The following is a 25,214-nucleotide window of genomic DNA, read 5'->3' as shown; positions in this document are numbered from 1 at the left end:
TCCTACTGGATTCCTTATAAAACCTTTCTGTATGGTATGGAAATTATTGTATAGATACCGTCTCAATCACGATAATTGCTCTGCTAAAGCAAAGTCTAAAATGGTGCGATGTGCAGGTATTTCATATTTTACTGGGCGAGTTCATTACAATCAAATTGCCCATTGTTATTTAACAAATTTAAGAGCTTCACTCTCGCTCTGCCAGTTTTAGAGTAACCATTCAGCTGTCTGGGAAGTTGTACCATCAGTGAAGTCAAGTCGAGCAGGAAAGTCATATCATCATAATTAGTATCAGCAATAAAACACATTCTCATGTAAATGCAAATCTTTGAAAGAATGACTCAAGTTCCAGTTTATCAGACCTACAACCAGAACAGGACATTGATTAGATCACAAATAAGACAGAAGGCGGCTGGCAGTATTTTAACGTTATGCCAGGTCGGTAGAAGATGGTGCAACAATAACATTTACTAGAGGTTCGGGCCTCTTCTCGGCCCTCACACCTAGAGATCACAGCTACGTTGCACCAGGGATCCAACTGATATGGCCATACATGGAGATCTCTATATGTCAGTCCTTGTCCCGTTTATGGCCATATATGCTGACCGATTAGTTAGGGCTAGGGGTGTGCCGATATATCGTCCCGCGATATATCGCGATACGTTTTCGTGACGATATGTATCGTTTTGGGAGAAAAAAAAATATCGTTTAGATTTTTTTTTTTTTTTTTTACAATAATAATAATCAGGCATGCAAACAGCCCCGAGGTGAAAAGGGTGACAACATGTTGTTTTTTTTCGGGTCAGGTGTCACACTATTGCCCTATTTGGATTCAAAACGGCTATTGTAGCTGAAAAGCTACAAGTTTGCATGTCTGAATAATGCAAAAACAGAATTATTTGTTTGCATTTGCTTTTTTATATATATTATTTGCTTTATATATATTTTCATAATAAAAAAGTGCGTATCGTATCGGAGTTGTGAGCCCAATATCATATCGTATCGTTTGGTGAAATTAGTGTATCGGCACACCCCTAGTTAGGGCCTGATGCCATGATGACACATTGAGGTTAGACAACACCGTCCACATTTGGCCGTAGCTGCATTGGCAAGTCCTTATATGGTTATGGCTGATCATGGTGACGTGATCTTGACGATGTGGTTCATCCGCCTGCCCATCCTCCCTTAACCCATTAACTGCCAGAGGTATTTTCATATTTTTTTAGCCAGTGCCAGAGATTTTTCATTGAAAATAAAAAAGTACTCAGGAGCCGAGATACAGAATTTTTAAGTTTTAAGTTAACAAGGAAGTGGATAGGAGTCTAGATCTTCGAAAAATCATATCTCCTTGGTCTTTGGGTCAAATTGGGAAAAAAAAAAATATATATATATATTATTATTATTTTTCACGTAGATCTACGCGATTGGCACGTGGCGGCTTTAAATAGGTTCGCGTTAGATGTGTGGAAATATTGGGCCTTAAATGTACTGTAATTAAGGGGGAAAAGTATTATATGTATTTATCCCCTCATTTGTAAGTGAAATACATATGAAATTAAAAGTAAAAGTAAAAAGAAATACATCTAAAAGCAATGGTGGGCAGTGTTGTCAGGGGCCCACTGTTCCGGTTACTTATGCAGCTCAGAGTGAAAAGATCAGCCGGCCAGGTGCCCACATGTCCCTAGTGCCCAGTTGTCCAGGTGCCCACATGTCCCTAGTGCCCAGATGTCTCCACCCCTAAGTACCCACTCGTCCAGGTGCCCACATGTCCCTAGTGCCCACATGGTTTTAGTGCCCAGTTGTCCAAGTGCCAACCTCTCCAGGTGCCCACATGTCCCTAGTGCCCAGTAGGGCTGGGTGCGGTAACCGCAATACCGCCATACCGCGGTACGGTATACCGCACCGCACGTCAGGTTCATTACCGCGATAAAAAAAAAAAATTTTATATATATATATATATTTTTTTTAATATGTTTTAAATTATTTTTTGTGGAGGTACCCCGGGGCCGGGGGTCGACAGGAGTCGGAGCAGGGCCAGTCCATTATTATTAAACTGGGGGTTTGCTTTTGTGTGTGTGCCTGATAATTAATTATTTCTTGGCTTTAGTATTACAGAAATTGTTAGATTGAATATATATATAGTCTACCCACACAACACAGACATATAAAAAGTAAGCATAAGCTGTTTGAGTTACATTATTTTCAAGTACTTAGCTTACATATATATATATATATATGTATATATATATATATGTATATATATATATACTCAGATCCGTAGACCGACCCATCACCCGTGATTATTTCAAAATACGAACCAGACCCGCCCCGCCCGTCAAATAAACGACCCGTTGTCCGCCCGTTTATCAGTGTAAAATGTAAATCCTATTGAAAAGTGTGTTGAAAAAGATAGCAGCCTTCAACAACAGCGCTACATTCAGTGGTCAGGTTTGTACAGAAATCAAGTGAAGACGGAGGAGCGAGCTTAAGCCACGCGCGAACGCGCATCTACGCAGCACACGTTGTTTACGTCATCACATAGTTTTAATTTGAAGGTTTAACAGGATGTTCAATGTGTTTTTGTGAGTTAAGATAACTGACCAGCATGAGCATGCTCCGTGCAGTTGTGCTGTGTTAAGTTACACAAGTTACGTTGTTTGGGCGGAAACAGTGCTCTCTGATTTTCACAATAAATACCCGCCCGCGATTAGTTCAGTACCGCCCGTCCCCGTACCCGTTATCTTATCAAAGTAAAAATTTCACCCGTTTTCACCCGTCAAACGCGGGTATCCGGCCCGTTGCAGGACTCTGATATATATCTATATCTATATATAGATATAGTTATATATAGATATATATAGATATATATAGATATATATAGATATATATATATAGATAGCTTGGGTCGGAGTCACCAGTGTAATTTCACTCTCATATATATACCTCGTCGTACGATAGTGTCTTACATCACGTAACAAAAAGAGCAGATCTACAAGCTCACCAAGCTTGTAGATCTGCTATTTCCGGCAGCCGAGACCAATCGATTGACGGCATTCACGGCACTGACGCAAAACATACGACGGTTTCATTTCTTTCATAAGTTTCATAACAAACGGGGATAGATTCCCTACTTTACTTAATCCTAATAGTTTTTATCTGAGATAGCTTTCCAATAATCTTTAACGGATTACGCTAACATCATGGTCATGGAATATAAACATTAGGAACGATGCCAGTCGGCCACGCAGACTGGTTAACTACGAGAGATGAGAGAAAACATCATCCAGGTATTTCTCTCTTTTACTTGTAACTGAGTATTTTCACATTTCAGTATTGATACTTTTACTTAAGTACAAGATTTGAGCATTTTTCCACCACTGCTTAAGAGCAAAACTTATTTTTGTTCGGCTTACTTCAGACAATGCAACAGCATAGGTGATGATAATAATAATAATGACGACGGTGCAAAACCCACCGTCGGTAACGGCGCGGTAACGGTAACAACGCGGTAGCGGTAATGGCGCGGTAACGGTAACGGTAACCCGCGGTTCTTTAAAATTGGCTGCGGTATTACAAAAAAAAATTGCGCGAGTGCACGCGCGCGTGCACGTACCGCCTCATGCACGCGCGCGAAGCATGAGGCGGTAAATACCGCCGTACCGTACCGGGGAGTAATTACCGCGGAAAATAAAAATCCATACCGCCCCAGCCCTAGTGCCCAGATGTCTCCACCCCTAAGTACCCACTCGTCCAGGTGCCCACATGTCCCTAGTGCCCAGATGGTTTAGGCTTCAATGGAAACAAGACTTTTTTGAACGGACCTTTTAGACAAAGTATTTTAAATGTAACTGTGCCGTTTTACATTTTTGCCTAATAAAATATTCAATCAATCAATTCAAGTTTTGGCACCATTTTACTGAGGTTACGTTTAGGAATAAGGTTAGGCATAGTTTACTGAGGTTACGTTTAGGAATACCAGGTGAATACCGCCGGATTTGCCCCGGGGCGACTGTGTTTTGGGGCGAGGTATTCCATGCGCGCCGCCTACAGGCTACATTATGGGGAAAATTGGCAAATATTTTGTGATTATTAGAAGTGGAGACACAAGTGAAGGTGGGAAAAGTAGGTGGTTGCCTAGCCAGAGCCATGAGCGATTTTTGTAGCAAGTTGGAAGAGAATTGGACAACTGCTTGGCTCTGATCTAGTAGTGTACAGAAATACAGGCTGGCCGGACCAGGCTTCAATTAGGTAGCAAGATTTAGCATGACACGAAAGGATGGGCAACTAATACGTCACAGTAGGCTACTTACTAGAGCTCATCAGCCAAGTATCTTCTACACTTGCTTGCCCCACACACACACACACACACACACCCACACACACACACGCAACTTAAAGGGCAATAGATATAACTGTTATAGTATCCAGTGTTCAGCTGAAATAGGCTTGGCTCGTCTTGTTTCTATATGTCATGTCAGCATTCAGTGTAGCTCAACATCCAAAATGTTTGAGGCACTCTGGATATTATGTGCTATTCACTCATGCCATGCTTTCAAGAATGAACATCATTGCAATAGAATACAGTGTGTGTGTGACTGTGTGACTGTGTGTGACTGTGTGTGTGTGTGACTGTGTGTGTGTGTGTGTGTGTGTGTGTGTGTGTGTGTGTGTGTGTGTGTGTGTGTGTGTGTGTGTGTGTGTGTGTGTGTGTGTGTGTGGTGGGGCGTGTGTCAGACTCTCCTTGTATGATCCACGTGTTTTGGTGATTAGTTCATCTGGACTAGAATTACATACACTGAGTGAGCTACAGTACGGTACATGTTTGGAGTACCTGTGTTTTCTGTTTTGCATGAATGGGACAGAAGTCACACCAGATTAAATATAGTCTCAGAGTTTCATATAAGTTACATGCACACACACACACACACACACACACACACACACACACACACAAACACCACAACAAACAGACACACAATTGCAAAGTACACAAAATGTGAGGAAGTCCTTCCAGGTAATGGGTTGCACTCCGTTTAGGCACAAATAAAATTTATTAAAAATAGTCCACTCTGAACTGACATAAAAATAGAGCCAACTAACTGTTCACAACATAGAGTACACACATATAATAAATAAATTATGACATCACATAGAAAGAGGGTGCTACGCAGGGCACATACAGTATCTCCACCAGGCTCGGGAATACATACGGTAGTTTTCATTGTGGCACCCCTATGGACAAAAGTGAAAGCGCTTTTGTCACATGTACTGTACACTCTATAGAGGGAACTCAACATGCGATTCCAAGTTGGGGTTGATTGGATGTTGTGTTCATACATAGCCATGGAAACTTTAGATATCCTTTGTTTTGTGATGATTGGCCCAACAGCTGATGACTTTCATCTATTTGTGCTGAACCATGCCATTTTGAAGTTCAATCGTGAATAACTTAAAAACTACATATGCCAGTTTCCAAAAATTCTAAATAACAGACTTGAGGCAAATTTGAGTTGGATGATGGAGATTTGGTCTGCAATTTCCAATCATTGGTGACATTTTCATGTCTCCATACCGCTCACAGGAATTTGCAAGATTGGCTGTTTTTTCCATGAGAAAAAAACAGCCCAAAAACAAACAATAGGGTTTCAGCCTTTCAGGCATGGACCCGTTATAAAGATTAAATAAAAGTTGAGCATCTGGCCCTAGACATCTGCACTGGATCTCTGTACAAGTGAATGAGTAAACATATGTATATGAGTCAATCAACAAAATAAAAATGCAATATTATAATATACACTTACATTCAGTGATGCCTGAGTCAGCCTGACCCTGGTAAGCTTGAATACTTTAACGTGTGAATGCAAAAGCATGGTATTAACTCGAGTCTCCTTTCTCCTGGTCTTTGAATGTCATAAATAAAAAGCGTGGGAGGTTTGGTCTCAGTTCATGTCGCTGTCCAAACCCTTTTCTGTAAATCGGTAGAAATGTAGACAAAACAAAGTTTCACAATGTGATTTAACAAAATGTATATCCTTCCTCCACAACGTGCATGGCTCTCTATCAGGCTTCCACGGCCTGTAGTCTGCTTTTCTAGGAATTGAGAAGCAAGCAGCTGCTGGCTGCCCAGTTCCTGAGACTGCTGTTATGGTTAGCTGTGTGATCTACCATCGCCATAACATAACTCCTGGCATCCTGGGCCACATGATAAGAGCTCACTTATACCCTTTTTCTACCACAATTAGCAAGTATTTTAAGAAATGGTGATTGATACCTTTCCCATTGCCGGTATGTCACATTCAACTTCACAAATGCACAATATATGTCTCCAAACTCACAACAGGAGCTACATCCACCATTAGTCTTTATTTCCTCTTCCCCCGAATCAGGAGAGATCTTTCATAGCATCATGCCAGAAAAGAAGTGAAAATGTGTGTGTCTACCTGGGTGTCCTGTTTCCAACACTGCCAATCGGAGCTACCTGGAGCCAATAAATGCACATATTTCAGAGTAATTTTTCCTGAGAATGGCAATTGTAACCTTTCACGTTAAAGACAAAAGCCAGATGTTTGATTGTCCAGTGAGAAAGGGCCTTTAGAGAAAAGTGTAGTCAAAACCTTGATTTGTCTTCATCTGTTTTGAGTAGAATATTTGCAGGTCATAATATTGTATTATTTTAAGAAGCCACAATTCACATCCTGTGTTTTGTCCTTGGTATATCTCTGTGGGCTTAAAGTTCTATGTACCCAAAGTGAAGAAGGCTAAACTTGACATTGGGACTGTCTTCATAAAAGCACAGAGAAACCTTGTATCACTGCAGTTTTCCCTCTCAATGTCATATGGCGCCGTTGAATTAATCACAGCATATTTCCCAAACCCTTATCAGGGTTGATAAAAAGGGAGACTGGCTACAGTAACACAAGAGTTAGGCTAAGGTTTGTTGAAGATTGTGCAATAATATTGGGATGCATCTCATGCCAGTAACCACAGCACAACATTCTTTTTACAGCCCAATTTTGAGACCATCTAATTTTTTACTAGGCATCATCGCATCAAGGGCTCTCTTTTTCATTGGCCCCCAAGAGAAAAGCAATTCCGTCACTGCATTTAAGAGTTTGGCGTGCATTAGTTCTGACGTTGCCCATTCAGCAAATGTGGAACTGCACAGCTGTACCTCAAGCTCCATGAACACACCTTCTTCTACTGCAGGGAGACGTCAAACCAAGTTCAGAACAAAGCATCTCCTCAGACAGAGCCACATCAAATATTATGAATGTACAGGCCCTTTATTTCACTGTTTATAAAGACTTCTGACTTGAACCAACTGCTATTTTTGCCTTCACAAAAACAGGCCCATGGCAAATCAACCTGTGTCTAATAAAATGTCCTTAAGTCCATGTTAGATCACAAAAATATTTGCATGATGAGGAATAAGAGATAATGAATATGTGAACACAAACACACACACACACACAAAACACATGATTGCCATAAAGTACTAACATAAAGTCTGCTCCGTGGTCATATGGTCTGGTCATAGGAAATAAGGCAGTGATTTATATGACAAGAATGTGGTCCATGTCACATGCCTGGAAGTCAGACCACATGGTTGGCAGGCCCGGTGAAGCTGAGCAAAAACCAAACATGAACATAGTGGCTAGTGGGTGCTGGGAAAGGGACGAAAACAAGAGGTGAACGAACAGGGCGAAAAGTTACTTGGTAGACACATGGGCCATTGTGGTACAATTGTGTGCACACTTTCATGTATGCTAAATCACAAGTAGAGCCACATGGATTGGTTTATGAAATGTACCGTACCAAAGGTATTGGTAAGAGTTTGACTATAGCAGGTAAGACATGTCAATTCCACTGACAACTCTGGCAGGTTAAAAGAAATTGTCATAAAAACGGCTTCACTTGCCAAATGATTGATTACTGTGGTGTTATAATGCTAAATACTAGTACGGCTACTGACATTCATTCGCATGTTCTCTCTTATTACCTTCTTTGTCACTCTTGCACATTCGAATATAAACATATGCGTAAGTATGTAAATTAATTGACAAAGTCAAAAATCCAAAGCAAAGCATGCAAATCCTTCCCCGTGCATGCTTGGAGCAGAGCAGTGGCCTGGCTGAGAAAATCTAAACACACAGCACAGCCAAGAGAGCACGCATTTACAACAGCAGGCCGCTACTAACTACAGCAAAACACACACACATTAAAACATAGCCAGAGGGCCTCAGCCGCTGCCTACACCTCACACAACACAAAAAAACACTGTCACAGTCAAACACACAGCCAGAATCACAGTTACACACACACACATGCCTGTCAAAGCGTAAACAAAAGGTCACAAGACTAGAAGACGGTCCCAGCAACGCACCTGTAGACCAGATCAGCTTCACAGTGCTGATGACGTGTGTGTGTGTGTGTGTGTGTGTGTGTGTGTGTGTGTGTGAGAATGTGAGAGAAAGCGCGTGCACGTGTGTGTGTGACGTAAGGTGAAGGCACCAAGCGAGCTGTCAGCGCAGTCTTACGGTGTGTTCCCGGGAGCAGGAGGAGCGATAGCTCGGCATAGCCGGTCCCCCAGAATGAAGGAGGAGACTTGTGGGAAATGCGGAATGACGCTGTGACAAGCGGTCCATCGTGAGCCACTCAGACCTACTGTCTCTTCCCACTGTCTCCCTCTGTCACACTGCCGCTTGGCTCCCTTCCCTCGTCTCCTATATATCCTTTACTCAAGGATCTCTCTCGCTCGTTTCCACTCTCGCTGCTGTCAAAGCTACCCTAATCGCCTCATGCACACAGAGCAGAGAGGCAGAGGCAACGTATGGGGCTGGGAGGGGGGACGCACCACAAGGCACCAAGCTGTAGGGGGGTGGTGGGGTGTGCGATTACTGATGGAGGCACACCAAGACGAAAGGGAAGGAAAGAGTGTGGGGGGGGTGGGAAGAAGATAAGAGGAGGTGGGGGGGGGGTTGACAGGCGAAGTCATCGGAGAAGGTAAAGAAGCAGGTGAGAGAAGGAGAGATGGGAAGTGTGTGTGAGAGAAAACGTGATAGCAGTTGACAACAGGAGAGAAACCATAGAGCTGGCCACTGCACAGCAAACGTGCTCTGCAGACATACACACACACACACACACAGAAAGAGACGACCCCTCTTTTGCTAACCGAGTTGGTATGCCCCAAGAGAAGCTGCTCAGTCACTGTTGCTAAGGCCCGCCCCTCTGAAAATATAGGACACTGTCAGAGAACATATACAGGTCCCCTCTAACAGTCCTACACTGCAACACAATACCACACAGGAACTGGGGGGGCTTACATACTCCTATCACACTGCTGTACCTATTCCCCATTACCCTGTTCTTTTGCACGTATTGGCCCACTAACGGACACCACATAATACAATCTAAATGTATAAATGTAACCAAATGTAACCAAATGGATCCTTTCATTGGGATAAATGAACACTGGTGATTTTACTGTGTAAACACATCATATCCATACAGTACATAACACAAATAATACTTCCAATTTGTATAGCTCTTTTCTTGGCACTCAAAGTCGCTTTACACAACATAACAAAATGAAAGAAACAAAAAGATATATCATTTTATGTAGAGTATATAACTATATACAGTATACATCTATCTACTGTATCTATCCATCTCTTTCTCTCAAGATGCTTAATTGGTACGGGCCGAAATTGTGCCAAGAAAATATCCCTCACACCATTATACCACCAGCCTGAACTGTTGATACAAGGCAGGATGGATCCAAATGTTGTAGATGCCAAATTCTTACTCTGCCATCTCAATGTTGCAGCATATAGCATATATAAAGACTCATCAAACCAGGACATTTTCCCCCAATCTTCTATTGTCCCATTTTGGTGAACCCGTGAGAATTGTAGCCTCAGTTTCATGTTCTTAGCTGACAGGAATGGCACCCGGTGTAGCCCATCTGCCTCAAGGTTAGATATTGTGCGTTCAGAGACGCTCTTCTGCATACCTTGGTTGTTACAAGTGGTTATTTGAGTTACTGTTGCCTTTCTATCAGCTTGAACCAGTCTGGCCATTCATCTCTGACCTCAACAAGGCATTTTGTCCCACAGAACTGCCACTATTTTCAGACCATTCACTGTATACCCTAGGGATGGTTGTGCGTGAAAATCCCGAGTAGATCAGCAGTTTCCGAAATACGCAGACGAGTCCGTTTTGGCACCCACAACTATGCCAAGTCACTTAAAGTGAATCACCTTTCTTCACTATTCTGATGCTTGATTTGCCTGCCTGTAATTGCCTTTAAAAAAATTGTGAGCGATGCCTATTTCATACACACACAAAAACTCGATATGTCATGAACCAATCATATCCAAATTGGAATCGTATGTTGAGGGGTCTCTATAGTGCACACCTCCGAAGCCGCTTTCACTTCTGCCCACAGGGGGCACCACAATCACGTCTGTTGTAACTATTTACACCCGCATCTTCCTCGTATCCTGACGGCTGCATCCCACGACTGACACAACCCTGTGTAGGCGTGTAGGCAAGCAGGCCTGGCGGACATCTGCGTTCCGGGAGCACACTTTCCTAGTTGTTGATAAAAGGTAGGTAGAGGTTAGCCTGGTAAACCATCCCGGTCGTGTGAATTCACATTATGAGTCTTCATGTGTCTACTGCAGACCGTTCTGTCCGCAAGCGCTGGGTGGGCGTTTTGCAGTCTGTCAATCACAGAGCCCTGAGCACAGGCTAGGTAGAGGTGTGGGAATGAAGATTTTTTTTTTACTTGATCCATGTTGCTTATACGGTTTGCTTTTAAATAGATGCCAATAAAATACTTTATCTATCTATATATTTGTAAACTAAGTTAAATACGTTTTTTATTGTAAACTCAGTTTGTTTGTGAAATTCCCTTGTCTAACAGCTGCTATGTGAAAAGATTATTTTTGTATATTATAGGCAGCATATTTGTAAATTTGTAATGCACTGCAGAAGGACTTATGTTGTTTTTCATTTTCGCAATACATAATAAAATGAATCAGACCTATATAATTTATATATCTTCAATTTGGGGGTCCTTGACACAAAAAGGTTTGAGAACTACTGATTTAGAAGGCATTTTGTAGAATCGGCCTTAGGTCTTAACACATTCCATGCCAGAGTTTAATCTCATAATGTACTCACCAGTGCCAGCGTTTTATTGTTGTTTTTTTCATGTCGCCACAGACCTCGCTAAATAAGTTAAAAGTGCGCGTTCATTTGGTTCTAAACACACAGCGGATCTGTGAGAAACGGCCAGCGAAAATAGTTTCCAAATCCGAGCCGCCATCTTGAAGATACAGCGGATCAACGCTAAACAGTGATCAGCGAGGAGAAAAACAACAACCGAGAAAATCGAGTTTTAAACAGGATCCCAGACAGGAAGCGGATACGATCGAAAAAAACGGAACCCGAATAATTCTGTTTCCGACCGGAAACCGGAAACGGAAATGGATCAAAAAAATTCGGAAAGTGCACCTGGGGCAATTTCAATGGGAATCGGCGGTTCGCGTAGATCTACGCGATTGGCACGCTGCGGCTTTAAATAGGTTCGCGTAGATCTACGCGATTGGCATTCAATGTGTTAATGGGTTAACTGATGAAATTGCAAAAATGTAGAAAATGTAGATCCATCGAGATGCATCGCACTGTAATAGACCTCAAAGGTGAATCGTAATCGAATCGAATCATGAGGCCAATTACTCAAATACCAATCTCTCCATCCTGCTTGTGTATCGCCCTCGTTTGAAAGTGCCTGTGACGTGTGTGTGTGTGTGTGTGTGTGTGTGTGTGTGTGTGTGTGTGTGTGTGTGTGTGTGTGTGTGTGTGTGTGTGAGAGAGAGAGAGAGAGAAAGAGAGAAGTTGTGGGGCAGAGTATTTGAAATGTGTTTTGATTTGCGGTGATAATAAATTGCTGTGTTCCATTTCTTTTTTACCGGCCAGGATGTCCGGCCAGGATGTCCGGAGGGATTTATATTTCCCATACATGTATATACGTACGTACACACACACACACATACAAGGTTTGAGAACCACTGATCTAGGAATAAATAAAAAATCATCAATATATATGGGAATGGCATGGCATACTCACTGATATCGATACCAGCATTTTAGGCAGTATCGGCAGCTTTTCCAATACTGGTATCAGTATCGGAACAATTCTAACAGAGGCATGGTCACGCACACAACACAGTCCGTTTCCATATCCACTGGTTATCTCTAGACCGGATATTGAAGCCTTTATTATGTATTTCTCAAAAAGAACATTCAGGTTTTACCCCCATTTTCACTGATATATAAGACACTGAAATAACAAAATGAAAACACAAACAGAAAAAGCTACAAGTTAAAAACAGTCACTGAGGTAGAAGGATTTGTGATCAAGTTATTAAATTGTCCACAGGATTATTTTTTCACCTAAGTTGATTTTTCACCTAAATTGTAGATTAATCCAGGAAGCTGGAGCATCAAACCAGAAAGCAGACTTTCCAAGTTCAGGCTGAACATGTGGGATCTGCAAGCCAATCATTTGAGCTGGTCAGGTAAATGCTGTGGTTCTAATTTAGCAGCAATGTAAATGTATATGAAGGTAACTCATTTCCCATCAATAAACTTATGTGGCTATGTCTCCTCTCTGAGAGAGAAGACCAACCCACTTTATCATAGAGGATGCAATGATGAGTACCATAGCTTTTACCAGTAATAAATCTAAGTGCTGAATGTTAAACTGTGTCTAGGGGTAAAAGATTGGTAGGGGCAACATTTCTATAAATGACATCACCATAATCCAAAACTGCATCAACAATCCTTTTTCTGCAAATCATGGGATATGCAAGTTGGCAAAATCGAATTGATCCCAGCGGAAGATATTATACATAATACAATAATTTGAAATCTCTGCAAAAAAACATTGCTCTTCTGGGGCTGGCTGTCTAGACCTTACTGGCAATAATAACAATAGTTCTTACAACTAAGAACAAGGGGCACCTACTATACAGCATGCATTCAAATTTGAAATGCAGCATCTCGTTTTCGAGGGGGTTCTCAAAGCACGGGATGAATGGTTGAGTATGGTTTCAAATCTCTATTTTACAGTCTTGACACCCCCACACTCCCTCATCCAGGATGTTTACTGAGAGGAGGGTCTGAGCCTGAGCTACAGGCACTGCCATGGCAATGGGGACGTGACAGCACAACAATTTTGTAACCTCATGTGTGTCATATCCAATGACACTCAGTGGTCGCTGTGTGGTCTTCTGTGTCCACTAGCCAGATTGACTTAGTTACTACTCTCTAAGATACAACTATTATGCCACCAGCCATCAAAAAGTGTGACTCCCTACACTCCTTCAAAACCGCCATAAAAGAGCACCTGTCTTCTAGCTTGCCGAAGAAGAATTTTTTTCTGTAAATATACTTTTACTGCTCCAAGTATTGATCATTTCTTGTACTAGACCTGTGCCCGTCGGGCACCGGCCTACTCAGGAATGATGCAAGTTGGGAAAGATGCAAATAGGGAATGCATGCCCCACCCTGTTATGCAATACCCATTATACCCATCAGAGTACCCGCTGTAACCGTCTGTCTGTCCTTGTCCCTTTTATGCCATATGGAGATCCCTGATGTTCTTAATTTCTTGTATAGTACTGTATGTCAACGGAAACAAGCCCTCCAGGCTTTTTGTGTTATCCTTTTAGCATGTCCAGGCCGAAGGCGTGGCCGAGACTATGTTTTGCACCCTGTCCGTCCGTCTGTGAATGTGTGTGTGACCGCGTGTGTGTCCGTCCGTCCTTCTGTGAACAGCTAATCCCCGGCACTGTTGGCCTGATAGACTATTTTTTTAATTACTCCTAAAGATTTTGTCCAAACATCACACAAATCGGTACACATTATCTCTATAGTCATGCGATCTGCCAGATTTTTTATATTCCATCCTGATTGGCTATGATTGGCATTTAACGTTTGCATGTCCGATTGACATGAAAGTTTGCACGCACATTCCCACTAGGCCGAAGAAGAAATGCCACCCTTTTCACATTGTTCTGTTATAGCGCCATCCGATGAGCACTTTTTCTAGTTGTATAACTGTACCTCTTTACTTTTTGCAAACTGTTGATAAAGTATTCAATCAATCAAGGCTGACAGCAGCTGCCATAATGACTGGAACATTTTATGCTTTTGTGATGGCTGTGACCACAGCCACACATTGAGATAAGACTCCTCAAACTCACACTTGCATTCACTCTACCTTCTAGTTCTGTGATGCTTTGACTGCTTGGTCCCTCACAGCTTTGCAAATGCCATGTACTGTTTACAAAACTGTGTTATTCTCATTTCCTCAAAAGAAACTTGTCTTTGGATCAGAGCTTTTTTTGTTTAGTAAATTGTCTCTGTCAAAGGCCTCTGTCAATCTTTCAACTAACAGAAAACTTCAAGACAGTAAATACAAAAATTAAGTCTGTGCCTTTTGGTTGGTGGCTGGGTGGTTGAGATCTCTACCTGTAGACCTAGAAGTAAAAGATAAATGGACCACATTTATGTATATAGCGCCTTTCCTGGTCTTTCTGACCACCAACATGCACTTTACAATATACTTCACATTCACCCACAACTCAAGAGTGGTGGCACACCGTTACACATTATGTGTTCACATTCACACACCAACGGCAAAGGCAACTATAAAAAGGCACAACTCGGCTCATCTGGAGCAATTAAGGGTTCAGTAATTTTCTCAAGGACACTTTGACGCACAACTAGGAGGACCCAGAAATCAAACCAGCAAACTTCTATCTCCCACATGGAAGTATCCAAAGTATCCTCCTCGCTAGTAGCTTACACCTGTCCTCAGTCCCTCTCACCTTACCATACTGTCCAAAAATGGAGACAAAAATCCAGAAGGTGGACTGTCCACAAATTCCAAAAGAAAGTCAGTGCTCAATGCTCACTGACAACACATGCACTGACAATTCACCCAACATATTGTCGGATATATGCTGGAAACACTCAACACTGAATGTTTCCATTTTCCAGTATCCATTTTCAAACTCCTACTCAGTCTCCCTCAGGCTGATGATTCTTCTACATATGAATATTCATTATTTGCTCAACCTTAAGCATATTAGTTGAGGCACCATCCATTTGTTACTGTGTGTGTGTGTGTGTGTGTCTGTGTGTGTCTGTGTCTGTGTCTGTGTCTGTGTGTGTGTGTGTGTGTGTGTGTGTGTGTGTGAGACATCACACACATCTGCAAAGGCTGTGATCAAGTGGCAAAGTTTCAGCCCACGTGCAGACACATGCACATAGATAACCACTTTATTTCCAATTTAACTGAAACATACCAAAAGTGTGACAGTATAATCACTATGTTGTATGTCCTTCAGTATAATCAGTATAAATAATGTGTGGAAGGTGTTGCATTGATGAAAATAACGGTGCTGTGTGTGTAGGATGCTGGCTTAGCGGTCCAACCTTTTCTGCATGTCACTCCCCGTCTCTCTCTCTCCCTGTTTCCTGTCCATCTCCACTGTACACTACCATTAAAGGCAGAAAATTCCCCCCAAAAATATCTTTAAAAAAAAGCCAACATACAACAGAAGTCAACATCTAAAGAACTAAAAGAATGGCCATAGATGAAAAGTGAGCGATGAATACAGAGATCAGAAGCACACAAAGCAACAAGCAGCGTCAGAGAGAGAGAGAGAGAGAGAGATCCTGGCCACAAGTGTGTCCTGTAAGCAATCAGCCACTCCTTCCTCTCCACAGGGCTAGACTGCAACATAGAATTAGAACACACAGAAAGAAATTACACCAGGGAGGGGGAGGGAGGAAGAGAAGCGTAATGAAGAGAGATGCACCCACATACCTCAACAAGAAATGTATTTTCCACATGGCCTGGACTAATTGGCCCTCTTAGAAATTAGAATGAAAAGCATTAGGTTTGAGATAATGAAGACTGGAGTTTCACGTATTCAGCCAGTTACTGTAACTGTATGCATCCTGCAGTGCCTCTCAATTGAACACTCTGTCTAATTCATTGAGCAATTTAAACAAGATGGTGGTGGTGTGGGGGGGGGGGGTAGCCAATCTCTCTATCGACCCTTTATATGACACACTCTACTGTGTCGTCACTGGGCCTAAAACGTGAAAAAAAATTGACAGATGATCCCACATTTCACTTGTATAACACATCGGGTGCCAAACACGGTAAAAAACGTGTTTTCAGAGAGTAGCGCTTAGGTGCAGAACCCGGTAATAATCGTGTTATCAGTCTTTTTGTTTTTTTCGTTTGTTTCCACAAGGGGGTGCTAGCGCAGCTCTGGAATCACCCACGGTGACTCTGAGAAGGAAGGGACAGATGGATCACCCTGCCAAAAAACATGGCTCCCCGTCCGCTCCCGTTCTATCTCCTTGATGAAAACCTCCATATCTCCTTAACTTTTTACATTGGGGAAAACAAGTCATTTTCGATGGGCGATTACTTCGGAATGGCGACTCGCGTGAGATATGTTATTGTTCCAGGCGTTAGCCAGGACCATCGATCGTCGTGCACGCATCCATTGTTTGCGTGTGGGTGCTCGCCGTGGAGTCCACAGCTATAAACAGCACAGCGTTACAAACGGTGAGATCTCTGGCACTCAAAGTAATCCGTTTTAATAAAACGCTGGCACCCGTTGTGTTAAGGAGCAAAAGCATTGCGTGATGTAATGTCAAATATATATAAGATAGGACAGGAAGGATGGTCTTCACTCATCTCCGAGGCCAAAATGGGTTACTTCCATCACCAATGTACAAGGACAGCAAAACTCATTTAGAAGGAAGGAACTACAACAAACTGCAATAGCACAAGCCACAAACTCAATTCTCAAACTTCAGCTGGACATTGTTGCAATTGTAAAATGTATGCAAAGATGCAACAAGGACACATGGGAGTGTCTGCTGGGTTAAGCAGCTGCATTCATCACAGAGGAGCCAGTGAGACCAAACAGCAACAGAGTGGTGCAGCCATGATATCACTTTGTAGGACAAAATTAGCAGCAAGTTGGCCAATGAATGGTTCACACACCAAAGTCCCATTTTTAATTATTTCAGTGGCTTTTCCCTGTGTCAAACAAACACAGGCCTTACTTGAGGCGACTTTGTTTGGGAGAGTGAACCATCTGTAATCACATTGGTTCACAAACTTTTTCATGTTATGGACCCCCAAATTAATAGGTATCCATACAAGATTTGTGTTGTTAAAATCTTTAACAAATATTAAAATCTTTCCACATTCTTTCAAGATTATATTGAAAATAGCAGATCTGAGCTCCTCTTGTGAGCCTGTAGATGTTAAAGTGGTTAAACTGATTTTGAGGCAATATTAACTGCGCCAGTTTCACTACATTTGTGTTGGACAAAATCATATCAGTAACTACAGGCTCTGGCTTGATTCTACATTCCCATGGCAACAGCAAGACAATGAGAGCTCAGCATGTTTACTACTACCACCTTTCATGCACCATGGCACGAGTCACTTTAGACACTTCAAGTCTGATCCCCATCCACAGTTAACAAGTCTTATAATATATTTCTGGGAATCATACAGTATCACACATTCTATGTTATCTGGCCAAATTAAATATTCATGGATTAAAGCAAAATAAAATCTCACAACTGAAAAAAAATTGTTTGATTTATTCCTAATCTGTGAGTTGTCACACTATCACTGTGTTCCATAAAGAATTAGCACAATATGTAGAATTATGATGTTTTGATATCCATACCTCCAAGCAGTTGAAGAAATTGCATTGATTGATGCTAAAGTCGGCCATATCAGCCCTGACAAAAAAGGATAGACATTTTGTATTTTAAAACAAAATGCCAGATGCATATGAAATATCTGAGATCATCATTCTGGATGATTGAACATGCATTCTATGGCTAGCTTGACCACTTCAAATACTCTTTAATCTTAAAATAACAAATAACCGAAAATAGGCTATCTACAAGCTTACAGCGCGTCGCAGCGCAACGTGTCTGTAGATAGCCTATTTTCGGTGCATGGTGTGATTCCATAGAAGACATGCTGACTTCTATGGAATCCAAATGACTGAAATCAGTTGTGGTGACTGAGAATGAATATTGTTCATATCATGGACAACACATTTGATCTCTCTCTATTGTTAGAAAGTAGAGATTCTCATTCTTTATAATTATATCAAAATATTTTTTGCCACCGAAAGGAGTGGGGTTTTAGGGATGTTAATCCACTACTTTACTCCCAAACAAGAGATATTGAAAACTTCCGGCTGGATTGGAAAAAAGTATCTGTGCACCGTCATGCTCTCTGGAGAATAGCCCCTACTGATTTTGGTGACTTAATGGCCTGTCCTTTAGTGCACAATTAGGCCAAATGTTCCACTTGCACACAAGATATCTCATAAGCGCATTCATCCTCCAAGGGGGATGAACCCTAATCATTTGAGTTACTCCATGACCTTTCCACTAGCCCCAACACAAAATATCTTATAATCTATTAGACAGATTGCAGGGTGAACTGTAAAGTTTTTGGTGATGACCCCATGACCTTTCCTCCAACCATGATGAAATTTCATTGTTTTCTGTTTTAACTCATTGAGTGCCCGAATTATTTCTGGCTATTTCTGGCCAGTACGATTTAGATTAACATTGTTTTGTTGTTTATTTACAAAGCCTCAAAAACCTAACATATTAGTGCATAGAGCAACTGACGTCTAGCTTGCACTACAGGTTTACAGGGTTATGCCAATCTGGCATCATTCATCTAGCCTGGTATCCAGCCTGCTTCGCTACGTTCGGCTGACTTTTTTTTCTCTCTTCGCTTCTCAGTCTGGAGAGCACCCTATTGACTCGTTTTGCAGAACTACACTGGAACTACATATGTTACGTTGGGCAACGTCGTTGCTGATTGGATGTTGTTCAAACGAATGACGAATCACAACGATCACACGGGTTTTTTTTGTCCCGCCCCGCACCACAGACCAATCAGAAGCCACGGTAGGTTTCGAAGCTTTTGGCATGTCCCGCCTCCCTTGGAGATAGGAGGCTTTCCAGACTGAGAAGCGAAGAGAGAAAAAAAAGTCCGCCGAACGTAGCGAAGCAGGCTGGATACCAGGCTATCATTCATCTGTGCTCTCATATTTTTTAATTAATCACATTACTTACTTTGCAAAACAACCCAAAAAATTGCTCAGATCAGTTAGGTGCAAGTCAGCAATTGTGACAATTTTTACTACTCTTTATTTGTTTTCGTACTTATTGCTCTGGATTAGGGTTGGGCAATATTATGGTAAAACCGTTTCCCCATTTTTTCTTGTCTGTTTCAAAACATTTAAAATGCAAACATCATTGTGTTCCTTTGAAACTAGAGGAAACGATCTTAAAGTTGTGTTACCCCCTTATGATGTTCTTACGGTACACAGAAAGTTTAGCTTCACTCTGGAAGTGCCAAGCACTAAGCGACAACATTAGCCACATTAGCATTACCGAGACATGATGTACAGTTTATAATGCATTAAACGGGCTGTCTATGATGCATATTCACACATCAGTTGTATTTCAAAGGACAGTTTTGTTTCCATTGCAGATCCAAGTCTAAAATATGCATTTTAGACTTGGATCAGAGATATGATCAGATGAGAAAGTACAACATGGTTCATCCTGTTATTATACATTAAGTTGTTAAAAACAACATGTCTGGATTAAGAAAACAAAAAAATAACATTGACATTATCTGCATCCAATGGATCTAAAATTTTCTCCGAAATCAATAGTGGAGTTTTGGAAGGACAGTCAGGTCCGTTAACGAGCTCATTGCTGGACCCATATTCACAAGTGAAACAGGACCTGTACCAGATACTGTACTTATTTGTTAGACAACATATTAATGCTGTTCAGTAATTTAGTGCTATAGCCTGCATTTTGTTAAAGGAATTAAGACTCAAGATGTCAACTAGGGTCCTAGAAATGCAGTCTGAATTTGCAGTAAAGCCTTTGGAGGAACTTGATATTGGTGACGGTTTGAAAAATGAAAGCCGCCAAACAGCACTCGGCATAAGAGTGTCTGCTAAATGCCAAAATTGCTAATTGTTTCACCGTGTATACGAGGGCGAGACGGACAAGACAATTACATAAATTCGGACGGCATCGGGACAGGAAGCCACAGACAAGGGGACTACGTTGTGTACCTCCACATAGACCCCTTAACAGATGACGTCACACTGATAAAAAACAGTATGCGTGCAACCAGTATGCGCGCAATGAAACCCATTCTGTCAGGTCTCGCTAGGACGCGCCTCACTAGCCAACACACAAGAGGGGGTTGGGGTGTGCTGAAACCAGCGCACCCCGGAACAACAGGTTGAGAATTGATTGCATGAAACAATCACCTGTGCATCCAGTCTCAATGTTGGTAAACAAATAATTGGTCTATTCACCTGTGTCTTAACACATTGATTGCCTAGATCGAGTCAACTCGTTTTTAGAATCCATCGCTTGATTGCCTAGATCGAGTTAACTCGTTTTTACATTTTTGGGGGAAAATTCCACAAGGGGCGACCTAACACAGCTTTGGAATGATCGATCGTCTCTCAGAGAAGAACAATGTGGATGTGACGTCATTCCAAAAAACGTCACTTCCATCCGCCCCAATGATGGGATTTTCAGAAAAACGGCTGTAACTCAGTTTCTTTTTTTTCCATTGAAAACCACCCGTTTTCAGCGGACCAAAGCTCCAAAATGGCGGATCGCGGTTGGAAACTTGTTGTTCCCATGGATACACAGATCCTTCCGTCTACTCACAGGAAACCTTTTCCGTGTGTTTTTTTTACACAATGTCGGTTCCACGGCGTTTCAAATATCATCGGATTGAGGTAATTATACGCCGGCACGGGGATAGAAAACTATGTTTAATATCTTGGCAGTCAATGTGTTAAAATGGGGACATGCTCAGGATTAAGCACAAACAAGCTTTTTGTTTTCAGATACTGTACCTAAATGGATCTAGGGGTCCAGGTGGTGAGTCATGCGGGGGGCTGTTGTGGCCAACTCCTAGGCACAGTGGGACGATGGACGGAGAGGAGGAGGTGAGGCTGAGGGGGTGGCGTTACGGTGTCACGGCTTCCCCGTTATGCAGCACCATCCCTGGTGCTGAAAGGGCAGCAGGCCAGTCGCACTAGAGGGAGAGAAAGAGAACATTAGGGCAGTGATCCGTTAAAGAGTTTTCTTCTCCACCTTCTCTGGTTATAAGCCAAACATCTCCGTCTCTCTCTCTACTGGTTCGGGTCACAGTGTTTACGTTTAAGTCATTTTGTGATAAGACATGACCCAGCCAATGTGGTCCCATATGCCATGCACCACTTTTGATTTAATGAACAAGTCTTCATCTCATGCAAATGGGTGATACTGCTGATTTGTCTTCAGTGTCGACTTTCTGGTGACACAGATGAAATTTAACTTTATTACATCACAATACAACTTTGTACATAGCACTCTTTTTAGATTTTGTTGTATTGTTTTCTTATTCTATCTTGTGCTGCCTTGTTTTAATTCAGTTGATTTTCCTTTTTGACATTTCTCACTTTTAGTACAACACAAAATGATCATTGTGCATGCTTGAGCTATTAAAGTTAATTCCTTTGTTCTTGCGTATCTTTGGGACAAATCCATGACAGAAATGTTTCTAGGTATCGGCAGTGCTGAATTTCTGGAATTGTGACTCAGGTTCACTCGAACATTCATTAAGCCACAATTGAAGCAAACACAGAAAAGACTAAAATGGGTTTCTTTCTATTCTAACTGGAAATGAAGTGACAATGTGTGAAATAGGGTGCCAACACTGACGTAACCGTTGGTAGCTGGCAAACTTCTACCTACCACAACTGAACTCTTATTTATGCAACCAAACATTCTTAAAGTCATTACCAAAGATAAGATGAAAGGGTGAGTAACTACTAATCTCATTCAGCTCCCCCTACGTCAACCAGTTCCAGCAAAAATCTTTGGAAACCCACTTCTCGTTGTGCCACATAAAAGCACCACAGCTCTTTGACAGAGTGAGAGGTCAACATTCAAGACATTTGGTCTGAAAGTGCTCCCTGCCAGTCAGACTCCAACAGCACCCTATTCATATACTGAAATGAACAGGGATGCCTGAAAACACCTGAAAAGATGAATGACAACAATGACCCAAAGTAGCGCTAATTGAGATCAGCTCCGTAATGAGGGTAAGTGAGGCTACGTGCTACTGAAAAGGTACATGGGAGTCGTAAAGCATTGCTAATACCTGTACATAAAATACCCTTTTAATGTCTTTCAGGAGATCATGCGTTCGCCCGTGTGTCTGTGTGTGTGTGTGGGGGTGTGTGTGCGCGCGAATGAAAAGACAACTACTGTATGTCATTTTCATTGTTCTAATTGCAGAGCTTTCCCTCCCAGCTATGGGATAAGCATCCTGCCAGGCTGGCCAATCTCAATGCTTGACTCAAGTGACATGACTGCGCCTTTTCAGTGGTGGAGAACACTGGATTTAAACATTTAATCAGAGTTCTAGAACCGCAATACAAAGGGCCAAGAAGATCATAAGTGTGTCTGCAATGTATGAGAACGTGAAGGCCAGAGGCAACTTTGTATTATATACATTTTAATTGGCTGAATCTTCTGTTCAAAGAATGTTAACAACATAAGCTACACATTTTCAAACCACTTGAAGCCCAGCATACCGATTCTGGAGGGAATGTTCACCAAAAATAGCTGATCTACAAGCTTGCCACGTGTTGTGACCTTTTAGATTGGCTTTTGCGAAGAGATTTGGCATATTGTAGACAGAATAAAGTACAACTGTAACTCAGGTTTGTTTTACTAAGAATAAATTCTTTATAGCCTTACAATGAAAAATGATATAGCCGTTAGTGATGTAAAAAAGGACGTTTTAAAAATGTAATCGTGGATTAGGCAAATCGTGACACCCTTAGACGATTGGCAGGTAGCGATGCCCAACTTCAAATTCAACACTGGTGAAAATACTGTGTACAGTATTGGAAAATGCTAGTGTCCAACTCCAAGCCCATTCAATGAATTTAGATTTCCCAAGATGTAGGCAGAGATCTCTGATTGTCTGGCTACGTGAGGCACGGTCTGACAGATATAGCTGTGTACATCTCGTCCTTACACACTATTACTGTTCAGTTTTATGCGTATTTACCAACTTGTGTAGGCATAATGTCAATGACATTACAGATGTTACTTCCTCTTGTGAAGGACTGTGAGGCAACAAACACCCAACACTTAGGACTACATTACATATTGCAACCTTTGATTGACTGGTGAGGCAAACATAATTGACACAAGGCATTAACATTCAGACTTTGTAGATTACAGATACATCTGAATTACAGAAATCTGAGAGAATGATGGTGAGAGGTCGACCATGAATGTGGATGAGAGAGTGAGAGAGGGAGGAAGAGTAGAGACGATGTACAACTGGTAATCACATACTGTGATACACAGGCTGTAGGTAGAAATGTAACTGCGTAGTGCGTACATAGCTATTAGCCGAGATTTCTGCTCTGCTGAGCATACCTTTCTAGTTGGATACTTGAAATGACAGGTATGTCATGAGGCCTCAAAGTGGTAAAAGTTTTTCCTGTTTAACTCTGGGGACCCAATATATTTTAATAACTATATTTATAAAGGTTTGCGTAGGGCAGATTTGTGATAAGATGAATGCTGATGCAATCAGACGATCTTCATAAGTATTACAGCTGCTGTTGACATGGTGGTGATGTGATATGATTTCACTGAATTAAGATTTATTTGTGGTATTAAAATGCATCTCCGGTATCGACATGTAAATCATGTGCTCATGCACTGGCTCATTTCCATGTGCTCATCACTTTCACTTACTTTTCTAAATGAAATAAGTCACCTTATATAAAGAGGCCACAAACAAGAAAGTATAATTAGGAAAACATTACTCCGGATTCCGATCACTGTGGTTCTATGTGGACTGTATTGGTCAGTTAAGTACAAGTAGGGGTGGGCGATTAGACGATAAAAACGGTGAACGCCACGATCTGCCTTTTCAGAGAGATCGTATAGATCGAGATACAGCGAGTGCACAGTCTATGAGTTGCAGTTCTATACCTTAACTTATACTCCATTGCACGACGGTGCCGTTCGTCAAAAAGAACAGATCTACAAGCTAAGAACGTGTTGCGACACATTGTCAGCTTGTAGATCTGTTCTTTTTGCTCATGCACGCATCCAGAGGTCCCTCCCCCTTTTAGCTGGCTGGCTGCTGTTGTTTGTCACTGGTAGCGCAGCGCATGCAGTAGCAATGAATGGACAGACAGGGAGAGAGCTACACGGAGCAGGAGGATTTAGTCCCTAAATAATTCGACATCGGTCTTTGGTTGGAGCTGGTTTGGCTATTCCAAAACCAACACGGTGCAAACAAAGTTTATTTGTAAAGTTTGCTAGTTTCTAAAGTTACAATTTAATGACTTTTAAGACCTTTTAATTCCAATTTGGCCAAATTGTCAAACATGCAAGAAAGAGGCCAACATTGTGAAAATAGCTTGTCAGGGTGAGGGGTCCCCAGTTCAAATATGATTATTTTGGGGGGTCGTGGCCTCATATCTTATAAATAATCGTAATAAAATAATAATAATCTTAAAAATCTACATTAATGAATCGTTTAGACCGTGGATCGTGATTCTGGCTGAAGTAAATCGTGTTATGTGATTTTTGACATATCGCCCACCCCCAAGTACAAGTACATTTCATTAATGTGGCCAAATGCACTTCTTTTGTTTTTATTATTATTCTCATCAGGAGAGACAATACATCTATACACACCAGTGTGTCACAATTCACTGTACATTACAATATTTCACATTGTCTCTCTAGTGAGACAGCAACATTAAAGGAGAGTAGAACAATAATGAAAAGAAAACAGAAGAGAGAAGAAGAGAACAAATTAAAAGGGGAACAAATCCAAAAGACATAAAAAAATATATAATAGTATGGAAGAACATACAATATACACATACATACGTCTAGAGATGGGACAGTTAACCAGGATGTGTGTCACAAACCGTTTAGGACTTAACAACTGAAACTAACCAAAATGAAGTCGTATGAAAATAAATATA

General features: G+C 41.6%; 1 protein-coding gene across 1 annotated transcript in view; it reads right to left on the bottom strand.

The window, feature by feature from the left end:
• Nucleotides 1-25,214, bottom strand: part of LOC308102856 (nuclear receptor coactivator 1-like) — a gene marked incomplete at its 3' end in the record, with an annotated part of 53,132 nt that overhangs the window by 16,576 nt on the left and 11,342 nt on the right. Inside the window, exon 2 of the mRNA XM_080452710.1 lies at nt 21,054-21,235. The remainder of the gene's footprint in view (nt 1-21,053; nt 21,236-25,214) is intronic.

The sequence above is a fragment of the Gymnoscopelus braueri genome (assembly GCF_963280865.1).
Source record: "Gymnoscopelus braueri genome assembly, chromosome: 16".
Lineage (NCBI taxonomy): Eukaryota > Metazoa > Chordata > Actinopteri > Myctophiformes > Myctophidae > Gymnoscopelus > Gymnoscopelus braueri.
This window is presented reverse-complemented; position numbering and strand designations above follow the sequence as displayed.